At 42.4% G+C, this 14,174-nt stretch overlaps 1 protein-coding gene across 3 annotated transcripts in view; it reads left to right on the top strand.

The window, feature by feature from the left end:
• The window catches only part of TENM1 (teneurin transmembrane protein 1), a 1,415,133-nt gene that overhangs the window by 437,001 nt on the left and 963,958 nt on the right, over positions 1-14,174 (top strand). Inside the window, exon 3 of one of the 3 annotated variants that reach the window (XM_075132521.1) lies at positions 11,561-11,632. The exons of the other annotated variants lie outside the window; for them this stretch is intronic. The gene's annotated coding sequence lies outside the window, so the exon portion shown is untranslated. The remainder of the gene's footprint in view (positions 1-11,560; positions 11,633-14,174) is intronic. 3 annotated transcript variants of the gene reach the window in all.

Below are 14,174 nucleotides of genomic sequence, written 5' to 3' on the forward strand. Positions count from 1 at the left end.
ATGTACAACAAATGTATCCTATCGTTTACATTTCTGGAATGTTTATGGATTGTAGGTAATTAATCCCCATGGATATTGGTTATCTTCAGATGAGATGACTTGGAATAGATAATTACACTGAATAATGCTAAAAATGATATGTTCCAGCATTGATGTACCTCCAGGACAACAGTTTTAGCTTACAGTTTATCCAGCCTTCCACTCTTAAATTCACATACACCTTTTTGATTTGATGGTTATATAAGACTAACTGAGCTTGATAGCCTTAAGAGGTGCTAAATTGAAGACATATGGTAGTGATTCTGTAAAACTACCTATACTATTAATTTTTGCCAGCTACCATTCAACATATACATATATAGGTTCTACTATATTTTCTATTATAGAAAAGCTTCTTCAATATAAATGCAGTACAGTTGTTTACAATATTTTTGGAAATACAGCATAGTTAAACCAAGATGGTTCTTTTTAGAAAATTAGAACAGAAGAGTATAATGTAACCCTTCTGCCCATCAGAGTTGGCAGCAACAAGGGCCGGGTTCAGTATCTAGGGGTTCCATTCCAATAATACCATGCAAAACCAGCTCGAGCCCCCACCCAGTGACCTGGGACAAATATATACCACCCCCGCTGGGCACCTCTAAGAAGCAATACTTCTCCTCTCACAAGCACAGAGTCTGAGTGTAACAAAAGCCTTTTAATAACAGAGAGAAACAATGTGGCATTATGTTGGAGGAAACACCACCAACAGGATTCATAATACAACCCATGAGCAAAAATCCCACCCCAAGAAAATTGGGCCATGTCCTTTCCCTTTGGTTCTTGAGTCCAGCAACCCAAAAGTCACCCAAAGTCCCAAAAGTCCAACAACCCAAAAATCTCTGTCCCTGGTCAGTGCAGCGCCAGAGTTTGACAGTTTATCTGCAGAGTTTTACCTCCCGACCTGGGTGGAGATGGGAGGCTAAGGGGCACCTTATGTGGTCCAAAGCCGATTGCCCCATCTCTCTGTGGGGCTCCGCTCCACTCTGCTCTACCAGTCGTCCCACAAATCGCTCTGCTCTGCCAGCTGGCCCATGAGCTGCTCCAGCCATCCCACAAACTGCTCCGCTCCACCAGCCTCTCTGCTCTGCCAACCGTCCTGCGAACTACTCTGCAATATATCCTCAGCCGCCCCCCCCCCACTACTTAACACACCACTCAGTGATTTCAGCTCTTAGTAATTTTAGCTCTTTTGTGATTTTCAGCTTGTAGTAGGGAAGCCTCAGTGCTGGTGCACCATTGGCCCAAAGTGAATTCAGGTCAGCAGCCTGTAACTAGACTCCTAGTGGAATCAAAATTAGGTCTGATATTCTACAGTGGAGAGAAGAGGAGGTGCAACTAGCATGTAGGACCCTCACCAGGGGCCCATACCACCAGGTATAACTTAAATAATTTTTTCACTTCAAGGTCTAAGACACAGACAAGGTTTTTATCTCAAGGCCAAAAGACCAAAAATATCAAGATGCTTGATCATGGCCTTAGATAAGCCAAGAGACTATTTACACTTGATCTTAGCCAAAACATATGTCCCCAGGCTCTCTAAATTCACTGAGTTTTGAAATCCATGTCCCTTGCCTAGCAAGTGCTACTTAGTTGATGGCGAGTCCCTCCATCATTAAAAAAAGGCCAAGTACAGTTCACATAATCAGGATAACAACAATTTATTCTTCCTGCCCCAATAACAGAGAAACTGGGGATCCCACAGCAGCCAAAGTGACCACTTGGGCAGCTATGGACTCATGTTAGATGGGGTGGGTGTGCCTATGCAAATGAGATCAGCCCCTGAAGTTCTTTTCCACAACTTGCCACAACTCACCACCAGATGTCAGGGTGGAGCTCATCCTGACTCTGCTTACATCATATGAACAGTACTTAACTATAAGTGGTCTAGCGTAATAAAATAGTACTGCTGGAAGTACTGTGGAGAAAACATAAGTAAACTTTCTCTATTTTTTCCCAAGTACTGATCTTGCACTGGGATTTGCTAAAGTGGACTCCTGCATTTGTATGTATTCTAACTTAAATGAGTCTTTGCAGGAGTCTGCACCAGCATATCTTAATTGTATAACAGGGTCATAGATTATAAACTTCTTGGAGCAAAATCCATATTTTTTTTTGTCAATAACATGCCATGCATATCTATAGCAATGTTCACTCTGGGTCTACAGATGTTACCAGTTTTAGTGATATAGAAAATCCCTACAACCAAAAATTTGGGGTGGTTTGTTTAGTGCATAGAATCATAGAATATCAGGGTTGGAAGGGACCTCAGGAGGTCATCTAGTCCAACCCCCTGCTAAAAGCAGGAACAATCCCCAACTAAATCATCCCAGCCAGGGCTTTGTCAAGCCTAACCTTAAAAACCTCCTAAGGAAGGAGATTCCACCACCTCCCTAGGTAACCCATTCCAGTGCTTCACCACCCTCCTAGTGAAAAAGTTTTTCCTAATATCCAACCTAAACCTCCTCCACTGCAACTTGAGACCATTACTCCTTGTTCTGTCATCTGCTACCACTGAGAACAGTCTAGATCCATCCTCTTTGGAACCACCTCTCAGGTAGTTGAAAGCAGCTATCAAATCCCCCCTCATTCTTCTCTTCCGCAGACTAAACAATCCCAGGTCCCTCAGCCTCTCCTCATAAATCAGGTGCTCCAGCCCTCTAATCATTGTTGTTGCCCTCCGCTGGACTTTTTCCAATTTTTCCTTCTTGTAGTGTGGAGTCTGAAACTGGACACAGTATTCCAGATGAGGCCTCACCAATGCCGAATAGAGGAGAATGATCAGTGGTTCCCAAACTACGGGTGCCCCTTGTTCAGGGAAAGCCCCTGGCGGGCCGAGCCAGTTTGTTTATCTGCTGCATCCGCAGGTTTGCCTGATTGCAGCTCCCACTGGCCACAGTTCGCTGTTCTCGCCAATGGGGGCTGTGGGAAACGGCGCGGGCCAAGGGACGTACCAGCCACCACTTCCTGCAGCCCCCATTGGCCTGCAGCGGTGAACTGCGGCCAGTGGGAGCCGCAATCGGCCGAACCTGCAGACACAGCAGGTAAACAAACTGGCCCAGCCCGCCAGGGGCTTTCCCTGAACAAGCGTCATCCCAAGTTTGGGAAATACTGATCTAATGAAACATAATGATAGATCAGATCTATATTACATATCTTTAATTACATGAAGGGTTGCCAGGTGTCCGGTTTTTGACTGGAATGCCTGGTTGAAATGGGACCCTGGCACCTCCGATCAGCTTCGCTGACTGGGCTGTTAAAAGTCCGGTCGGCAGCACAGCATGGTTAAAGCAGATTCCCTGCCTGCCTTGGCTTTGCGCAGCTCCAGGAAGCAGTGGTATGTCCCCGCTCTGGCTCCTAGGTGGAGGGGCAGCCAAGGGACTCTCTGCGCTGCCCCCCACCCCAAGTGCTGGCTCTTCAGCTCCCATTGGCTAGGAACTGCGACCAATGAGAGCTGCGGGGGTGGTGTTTGTGAACAGGGCAGCAGGCAGAGCTGCCTGGCTATGCCTCAACGTAGGAGCCAGAGGAGGGACATGCCGCTGCTTCCGGGAGGTGCCAGAGGTAAGCGTTGCTCGGAGCTTTCATCCCTCACCCTTCATGCCCCACCAATCTCCTGCCCCAGCCCTGATCCCCCTCCCGCCCTCCAAACCCCTTGATCCCAGCCTGGAGCACCTCCTGCTCCCCAAACCTCACATCCCCAGCTCCACCCCAGAGTCTGCACCCCAACCAGAAGCCTCACATCCCCCTGCACCCCAACCCCCTGATGCAGCACTGATCCCCGTCCCATCCTGGAGCACCCTCCTACACCCCAAGCCCCACATCCCCACTCCACCCCAGAGTCTGCATCCCCAGTTGGAGCCTCACACCCCCCTACACCCCAACCATCTGCCCCTGCCCTGATCCCCCTCTTGGTCTCTGAACCCCTCTGTCCCAGCCCAGAGCACCCTCCTGTACCCCAAACCCCACATCCTGGCCCCACCCCAGAGCCCGCACCCCCTCCTGAATCCCAACCCACTGCCGCAACCCAGAGTCTCCTCCCACACCCTGAACTCCTCATTTATGGCCCCACCCCAGAACCTTCAGCCCCTGCCAGAGCCTGCACCCCAACCCCCTGAGCCAGCCTGGTGAAAATAATGAGTGAGGGTCAGGAGAGCGAGCAATGCAGGTGGGAGGGGGTAATGGAGTAAGGGGGGGGGGCTTCGGGGGTGGGGCCGGGCAAGGGTGTTCGTTTTGTGCAAGTAGAAAGTTGGCAACTCTAATTACATGTTTAACAAAGGTTGAAATATTTTGGAGCTGTTAGAAGCCATTTTATTTGGACATCACCAGGTGAAGATGATTACCTGCTTGAGCTTTTGAGCTAATTTTGCTTACTGAATGCTTGAGTCAGTACTTCAATGTTTTATTGTAACAATCTTAGCAATGCTAACAATTCCATAATTACAAGACAACATCTAGCATCTGTTCTAAAGCATATTGAAGTCAATTGGGAATCTATTTCCATTTACTTCAGTGAGCTTTGGATCAACCCTTTACTTCAGTAAGGTGTGGTCCTGTTTCCACTGAAATCAATGACAGAAATTCCACTGAGTTCAATGGGTGTAGCATTAAGCCCTGAAGTAGACGTATTTTATACAAGAGATAAAAATGTCCATTTAATAATTCTGTAAAAAATTGCTTACATTATATTTTTACTTTTCAAGTATCCTACTTATATTAAGCAGATCAGTTTTAAAAAATGGATGAAGGGTGTAAGGCAGGGGTAGGCAACCTTTGGCATGCGTGCCAAAGGCGGCACGTGAGCTGATTTTCAATGGCACTCACACTGCCCGGGTCCTGGCCACTGGTCCTGGGGGCTCCGTTGCTGGCCTGAAGTACTGGCTGATGGCCCCCTGCCAGCCAGGGTTCCGTCCACCAGCCCCGCTCAGCCCGCTGCCAGTCCCAGGTCCCGGCCACCAGTCCGGGGGGGCTCTGCTGCCAGCCTGGGGTCCCAGCTGCCGGCCCAGGGCTCTGCAGCCGCCCCCAGCTGTGGCCCACCTGAAAAATTGTTCCAGCGTCACTGTGCTGCAATATTTTAAGTCCTGATTTGCTCCTTACATCACTATTGTACCACGTGGAACAGCGCACTGCCTTTGATGTTGAGATTAGAATGTACATGCAAGAACTGGAATCAGAATTTTCTGACAGATTACAAGATTTCCAGCGATTTAGCCCAATGCTTTCTTTTCTAATTAAACCTGAAAAGTTCAACCAAAGCGACTTGGATTTGTCTGTATTTCAGCGGATGGGCATTGAAGATTTCGAAATGCAGCTCATTCAGGTAAAATGCTCAGAGTTGTGGGCATCAAAGTTTGAAGATCTGCGGAGTGCACTTGAAGCTACCGAGAGAGATCATGGGGCCTCTATTCTGACCTGTTGGACGTCCCTGCCAGTGAAATGTAACTGTTTGACGAAAATTGTTTTTGCAATGCTTTCAGCATTTGGATCCACATACCTATGGGAACAGGTATTTTCACACATTAAATCTGTCCTCTGTCCCTCTCGGAGCAGGTTAACAACTGATCGCTCAGAAACCTGTGTGCAGCTTAGAAGCCCGTGTGCAGCTTAAAGTATCCAAAAATGTGCCAGACATTGGAAGACTCAGAAGGAAAAGCAAGGGCAAGGATCACACTAAACTGATAAGATCTGCTTTTTAATTTAATTTTAAATGAAGCTTCTTAAACATTTTAAAAACCTTATATACTTTACATACAACAATAGTTTAGTTATATATTATAGACTTACTGAAAGAGACCTTCTAAAAACATTAAAATGTATTACTGGCACACAAAACCTTAAATTAGAGTGAATAAATGAAGACTCGGCACACCACTTCTGAAAGGTTGCCACCCCTGATGCAAGGTCATACTCCAAAGTGCTACCTACATTGACCTGGGATATAAAACTATTTTGAGTTCTTGGAAAACAGATATTTTCCATTGCAGATGATAAATGTAAAAGTCCATAGCAGTGTGTAAAATCCCTCATCCTGCTCCTATAATGTCAACACTTCAGTTCCATAGCAAGGAGATTCTAACTTTATTAAACTATTTAATTATCTGAGGGTGAAATTCGCTCCAGTGCAGAGGCCCTAGGCGCCACCTTTATTACCTAGAATTTCACCTAAACTGTGATAAGAGAAAACAGTAGCAGAACAATGGAAACAAATGAAAATAATGTTGTTGCTGTGAGAAAAATGAGGTTGACAAATTGGAAAGTTTTAAGTTATAAGGTTTGGAAAGTACATTTTTTACTATTGTACTAAGCTATCATAATCACTTTAGAACAAAAATATACCACATTGTATTGTATTGTTCTGATCACTTTCACTAAGCTTATAAACATTTAAGAAAGATTTCCTGGAGACCTGATACTACTTAAAATGTTGTTACCACTTCTGTTTCTCATTCCAGGTCCATTATATTCCCATTAATTCTTTATAGCTTACATCCTACATTGTATTTTTTACAAAAATAGTAACATAAAAAACAAAACAAAACTTTAATATATTTTTGACACAAAGCTCTATTGTCTTTCTGAATGTATCTCCTTTTGCCATACGCATTTAAATTCTTAATTCTGGTTCTTTTTTTAAAATTTAATGACTATGTTCTTTAGAGGTGATATTTCCACAGTTAAATTCAATTATTTCTGTAGCTCAGGAGGGTGTGAAGTGAATAATAACTTTTATGATTAACCCAGTGTTTGGCAGATTATATTAAGTGTGATGGTTAAAGAGCTGATCCTTATTACAGGAAAACCATGTAATTAATAATTCAATTGCTTTTTATTATAGTCTCCATTTGCGACCTTCCATCCATTAGGAATTTTGTAATTACAGGTCTTTAAGACTTAATTCTTCACAATTGATCATCAATGATACCACAATATATTGAAGTTTTGGAAATAGTTATAAGAGCACATGGTGATAATATAAAATAAAAATTCAGCACCAGCTACAGATGGGAGCACATTAAAATATCAAGTCTGCCCACCTAGATGATGTAGGTACCACCCAAGTTATTTTATACAACATATAAAAGTTGTAAAAATAAATGACGAGTATTAGATGGCTGCCAGAGTCCTTTCTTCAAAACGAGCTGGGGAAGTAGGGAGATGAATTATCTGAGGCAGTCCATGTTGTTGTAAACTAAGTTGTTAACAGGACTGGCTGGAAAATAACAATTCATTTCTGTGAAAACTAGACCATTCCAATTTTTTTAATGAAAAACAAAAAAGAGAACAAAATTGACAAGAACTGGTGTTTAGGGCACTCACTCCCTTGGGATATGGGAGCCCCATGTTCAAGTACTTTTCTGGCTGATATTGTCATGACCCATGGATCTCAGAACCCAAGTCTGCAGGGTTCGTGGGAGCAGCCACCCTCCACCCGGCAGCCTGCTGACAACTGCTTATCTGGGATCCACAAAACCCAGCCCCAGCGTGAGACTCTGCCCCTAAGATCTAATTGGTAGAGTCCCAGAGCAGCTGATTGGCCTGCTGGCCCTACTTAAACTAGCAGCAGGAATAGGAAGTTTCATTGGACCATTGAACAATTGGTCTCCCCCTTGCTCTGGACTGTGTACTTCCTGCTCCCCCAGCTTGATTTCCTGGCATCTGACTCATGATTCTGATCTCCAGTTTGTCTCCTTTTTCTGATCTCCTGGTATCCTGACCTAGTCAACTCTTGTCTCATACCTGTGGATTCTGGCTCTGACTACTAGATCTGGCCACCCATTACAGATACTGAGCAGGGACTTGGATTGTAAATTGCTTGGGGCAAAGACTGTCTTTTTGTTCTTTTCTTACACCACCTAGCATAATGGGGCCCTGGGCTATGACTAGGGCTCCTCACTGCTATGATAATATTAATAATAATCTGGTTATCCCAATCCTATGTCCTAACCCCCAAATCCTAATCCCCAGGCTAGAGGGTCAGTCTCACTCTCCCTTTCTCCTTCAGTCTCTCCTGTTGAAGCTGTTTCTCTTTGTGTAAATAAATAGTCATTTGGCCAAAGAGAGAGAGCCAGAGAGAGACTGACTCTATAGCTGGTGGCTAGAGTCCCCTAGAATGTTGGAGATCGAAGTTCAAAAGTCCCTGTTCCAAATCAGGCAGAATCAGTTATGATGAAATAGCATTTTTCAACACAAGAGTTTAAGTGAATTTTTTAACATGCTCTATTGTTAACATGCTCTAGCCTTACCCAGATTAAATTGAGCAAAGTTAAATTTCAGCTAAATATTAGGAGGGATGTTTTATAATAGTGTGTTCTATTGGGTCATGGAAATTAGGGAAATTTTGAAGCCTCCGTCTTATAAGTAGGGAGCAATCCACATCAACTGGGGAATAGAAAAGGTGATTTAATACTTCCTTTTCATCTATCAGTCTGTGGCAGTCTTAAGGGACAAGGTCAGTGCTTTGTTGCTCAAATTTTGAAACTCTGGATGTTGACCAGTCACTGAAACACTAGTTGCCAATGTCGCTTTTGATGGAGCCAAGAAAACTCACAGATGAGTGTCTGGGTTTAATGGCCTCTGGCTGTAACTTAATTGAATCCATGCAAAATCAATGAACCTGGCACCTCCTAAATAGTCCTTTAATCACAATATAAACCAACTGTAGATGCCCTGCAGACCCCAAACCCATGCCCAACTAATGAGGTTATAGCCCACTTCTCTCTAATGTTGAAGCCAAATTTCCTTTCAAGGAAATAAGTTCCACTAAGGAGGTGTCTCGTAAATGTATCCAAAATAGCCCATTTTCTTGTTTCCCCTTCAAACCCATTTGTGCCTTATCACCGCCTGTTCCCAAAGATTTCGGAACAACACTGCTCCCTTCTTCAAAGTTACAACAATAAAACCCTGATTCATTGACATAAACAAGCCAAAGTTAAGTAACACCCATCAGTAACAGGGATGGACAACAAAAGTAACTTATGGCCCATTCTAAAGAACCATTTTAATACACATGTATGTTTCTTGGCATTAAGTTAGACACTATTTTTCCTGATATTTGATTGTCCAACTAAGAGCTGATATATACCAAATATAGATTAGCTGTCCTATCCTAATGAAATCAGCATTTGTTTTTTATTTTAATTATTTATTTGTGTAATATGGTAGAGAATTAGAAAGAGACAGATGGCTTAGCTGACTTGTGCCATAGTGAATTCAAATTCCTTTAGCATTTACATTTCAACGTGTTTGAGAAGGAGAGATCTAAAGTTTTCATTCTGCTGACTTGCCTATGACATACATACTTGGAGATATTGCATATGGTGTCCATCTGCCCCAACATAGGAGCTGGGAACATTTTCACTAGCGATGTCCAGCAGAGGTAGTGCATGCTACCTATTCCATGGTACCCGCCATACTGCACCACTGCTGTAAACTAGCACAGAAACCTTCCTCCTCTTCCGCATCTAAAAGATCTCAAGGAAAGAAGAGCTCAAAGAGAGCATCTGTTTTCCTCCTCTTTGGCACTGGCTTCAACAGCACTGTCCCTCTCAGCATCACAGTGCTCAGGCAGTCTTCAGCCCTTCCCCTGTCAGCACTGGCAGCTTTGATCAAAGCCTGCTCTGAACCAACAGTTTCAGCTTTAGAGGAAACTTCAAAGCAGAGACAGGCATCTATAGTATCCTCACTGCAGGGACCTTTTACAATTCATTTTACGGCTCCTAAAGCTTCTTTCATGTCTTCAGACTTCAGGGTCACCCCAGATCCTGAATCACCAATCCCAGAGGTTTCCCCAATCTCAGTACCGGACAGATCCTCCTCCTCAAAAAGAAGTGAGGGCACTTTTAATGAAAATTGCTTTGAACCAGCATGTCAATATAATTAAGGATTTAAGCCCCACTCAAATCCTTCAATTTCCTATCATGGCTTCTGTATTAGTGGTTTCTTTATCCAAAGACTCTGACTTCTCTGCAGGGGACTCCTCTACCAAAAAGGAAACTGTCTAGAGAGGCAATTAGAAAAGAGCCTCCTAATAGACCTGAAGATGCTAGTCTCGCTATGATCCTTGGTTCCCTCAAAACTGGTCAAATATTCCTTTCCCATATGGTCCACAATTTTGATTGTACAGGCCCTCATGGCCTTGATATTTCAGGGAGAAGTTCTTCTGCAGTATATGGGTTCTATTTGATGGAGGTGGATGATAAAGGAAAATGTATGTGCAGGAACTCTATTTGCCCCTCTGATTGCATCCAAAATTTTGATAACAGATACATCCAAGATGGGCTGCGTAGCACATATAGATCATATTCAGACTCATGGCCTCTAGTCTTATCTAGAATCCATGATCCAGATAAGTGTACTAGAACTAGTATTAGGCAGTGAGATTTGCTTTTCTATCTGTCATAAAGAATCCTTCAATCTAAATTCTCAGAGATAGGAGGCTATGGAATTCTTACATAAACAGACAGGGAGGTAAGAGATCAGTCCCTCTTTCCCAAAAAGCCATAAAGCTTTGAATCACGTCAATTTAGAATCATGTCAATCTGACAGCTCTTCACCTCCCAGGTCTAGTGGATTCACTAAGCAGGAAAATGTACTCGTCCCATAAATGGGAATTAAAAAATTCAGCACTAAAGCAAATTTTCCAGGAGTGAGTACTTCCCCAGTTGGACTTATTTGTATTAGTTCAAAACAGGAAATGTCAGATACTTTGCTCACAAGTAGGAAAGAGTTCAGGATCTCTAGCAAATACATTCATGATTTCTTGGTCACACAATCTGACGTACTTTTCCCTCCATTTCCACTGATTCCAAGAGTGTTATGGAAAATAAGTTAAGCAAAGGTTCAAGTTATGCTGGTGGCTTCCCCTTGGCTTCACCAATTTTGGTTCTCAGATCTAATGCTACTGTCAAATCATCAATTTATCAAGCTCCCAGTGCAGAAAGGCATTTTATCACAGAGTCAGGCTCTGATTCTCCACTCAAACCCAGCCTGTCTATATCTCTTGGTCTGGATCAGTTGTTCCTAAACTAGGGAGCTGCTTGTTTAGGGAAAGCCCCTGGCGGGCCGGGCCAGTTTGTTTACCTACCGTGTCTGCAGATTTGGCCAATCGCAGCCCCCACTGGCTGCCGTTTGCCGCTCCAGGGCAATGGGGGCTGCAGGAAGGGTGGCCAGCACATCCCTCGGCCTGCGCCGCTTCCCGCAGCCCCCATTGGCCGAGAGAAGCGAACCGCAGCCAGTGGGACCTGCAATGTGGCAGGTAAACAAAAACCGTCTCGTCCCGTCAGGGGCTTTCCCTGAACAAGCGGTGCCCGTAGTTTGGGAACCACTGGTCTGGGTGATATCTGGATGTTCCTAGTATATAGAACAATGTTCTACAGAGGTGCAGAGTATTCTTCAGAGTAGAAAATATTCCCCTAGGACTATGTACACTGCCAAATGGAAACATTTTTCTTTATGGGACAAGTCTAAAGATTAACTCCATGTCAGTGTTCTAGACTAATAATATAATTACCTCTTATCTTTAAAGCACTTGGGACTGTCTATTTCTTCAATCAAAGTCAATTTGGTAGTGATATCTGCAATCCATCCTCCAGTAGAGGTAGGCACAATTTTTCTGTTATCAATCAGTTAATGCATTTATGAAAGGGTTTGTCCATGTTTCTTCTCCTGTGAGAGCGGTTCTTCCAACATGGGACTTAAAGTCAGAGCTTTCTTCACTTAGGATGCCCTTCCCCCCCAACTTTTGAACCTTTATCAAATTATTCAGTTCATCTGCCATCAGTGAAGGTAGCATTCCTGATAGCAATTACATAAGCTGATTGAATAAGTGAATTATAAACCCTCCATATGCAGTTTGTCACCTGGCTAGAGTACCTGATACCACATGCATTTTTTTTTATTTCTAAAGCACTGTGAAAATTTCTTATCAATCAATTAATCCATTTATCAGTTTTTTCAAAAACCTCATTCTTCAGCTGCTGAATCTAAATTACTTACTTTAGATGAGAGAAAGTCACTGTTATATTACCTAGACAGAGCTAAATCTTTTCATAAACCTTCAGGGTTGTTCATTGCTTATGATAATAAACCAAAAGGGATGGCTATTTCATCACAAAGATTTTCTAAATGGACATCAGATCACGTTAGAACTGCTTATGATATTAATAAGCAAGTCCTCTGTCAACATCCAAACTCACTCCACCAGACAGTAAGGTGCATCGATAGCTTGCTTAAGCCAGGTTGCAATATTGGAAATATGTAGAGCAGTTACCTGGTCTTCAGCGCATACATTTATGAAACGTTATTTGTTAGCTGCTGCTTCAAGATCTGACACTGTTTTCAGATAACTCCTAGCTTCCATCTCTTTAAAGATGACTGCTAGCTAATCACTGTAAGTGGGATCCACACATTCAGTAATTCGAAGAAGAAAGAATGGTAATTTACCTGATACTAGCTGTAATTCTTCAAGATGTTCTGCACATGTGAGTCCTATCAACCACCCTCCATCCCCACAGCTTGGTAGCTTATAAATGAGAGTTCTGGGTGCAAAGGAACTGAATAGCATTTGGGGTCGCTGTGCACTTCGTGCCTTTGAGGGTGGGATGGAGGCATGTGCACCAACCTCTGTTGGACTCTGCTAGTGAAATGTTCTGAACTTCTGTGCTGAGGCACATGGACACTATAAGTGGGATCCACATGTGCAGAACTTCTCCAAGAACCATAGTTACTATCAGGTAAGTAACCATTTTCTAATGGTCAAGGAAACATCTTTCTTTATCATTATGGCTATTCATATCTTATTTTAAATATTCATTTTCAACTTATATAAATGAGTTTGAAAACGCCAAATTTCTAGCATAAGAAGACCACTTTCTATATTTCATTGACTTCTGAACCTTCATAAAGTTCTCTGAGTAAAACATTTTAGAATATTCTTTATCTTTCTTATGGAATTAACAAGATATCAATCCAATTCTGAATGAGGCACTTGTGAGCAGAAAGCATTTAGGTATTTACTGTGTTTTTAACATTAGATAACGCCAGTTTTTGTTCAGATGAACGGACATGCTCCTATTTTATTATAGAATGAGTATTGTCACTCAGCTGAAAATTATAGATAACACATATCCTCTTCAGTGATAGAAAACCAATAATAATTAAGAAGTGTCTTATAAGCATACAGAGGGTCAGGATGATAATTTTGTTTGTGTGTTTGTCAAGTGGTATGCTGCTGTATTAGTTTTTGGCAGTCGAGTCATTTCTTATCTGCATTACTCCAGAATATTAGGGGTTGTTTTTAAATATAAATTGCAGGGGTGTGTGTTTGTTCTGTTTCCCCCCACTTTCTATAAGGATTCACAGCATGAGGAAAATTGGTAAATTGATTTTCTCAAGTTTTGGCCAGTTTATAGGGTTTAATAAAACAAGATTCTCCTCATTGGTACATTTAATAATAAGTAATATGGCTATGTAATTATATGGAAAAATTTACAAAAGAACCTAAGACTTAAGGGACTAAGTCCCATTGACTTTCAATAATACAGCCTTCTATGAGCTTAAGTCATGTTTGAAAATGGAAGAAAGCTATATAAATCACTAGGCGTACAACTCTGGATGGAGCAACACCTAAATACCTTTTTAAAATCTGTCCCTTAAACACATTTGAAAATTCTGCTTGTCATTTTGTTAAATGTACCTTTTAAATATAGAGGAGTTTTTCCTGTCGGTTAAAGAAGTAGCTGAATGTTACAGTGCATTACTGTCCTCCTTGCCACAGAGTTTATATTTGCTCTTTCTTTCTTTTTATTCAATCTGAAATAAGTCATCTAGAGCCTGAGAGCCTGTGTTGCTCCTTCAGTTTGTGGTGGTGGTGGAGAAAGAAATAAATTTGGCTCTGAGGATGGAATTCTAAGAATTTGGGGAAAGTTAAGAGATTTCTTGCTTAAAATAAAAAAGTAACCCCCCTCCCAAAAAATAAGCAGAAACAAAGACAAATTTAAAGTATAAGATCAGAGATTTGAACAGTATTTTTATGCAAATATTTTTGTGCAAAGCACTGGGAAAGTGGCATTTGCTGCTCACAAACAATAACAATATCGCCATCTGCTTAGCCATATAAATTGCATTCCCCTATTATCCTT

Source organism: Caretta caretta, chromosome 9, assembly GCF_965140235.1.
Source record: "Caretta caretta isolate rCarCar2 chromosome 9, rCarCar1.hap1, whole genome shotgun sequence".
Lineage (NCBI taxonomy): Eukaryota > Metazoa > Chordata > Testudines > Cheloniidae > Caretta > Caretta caretta.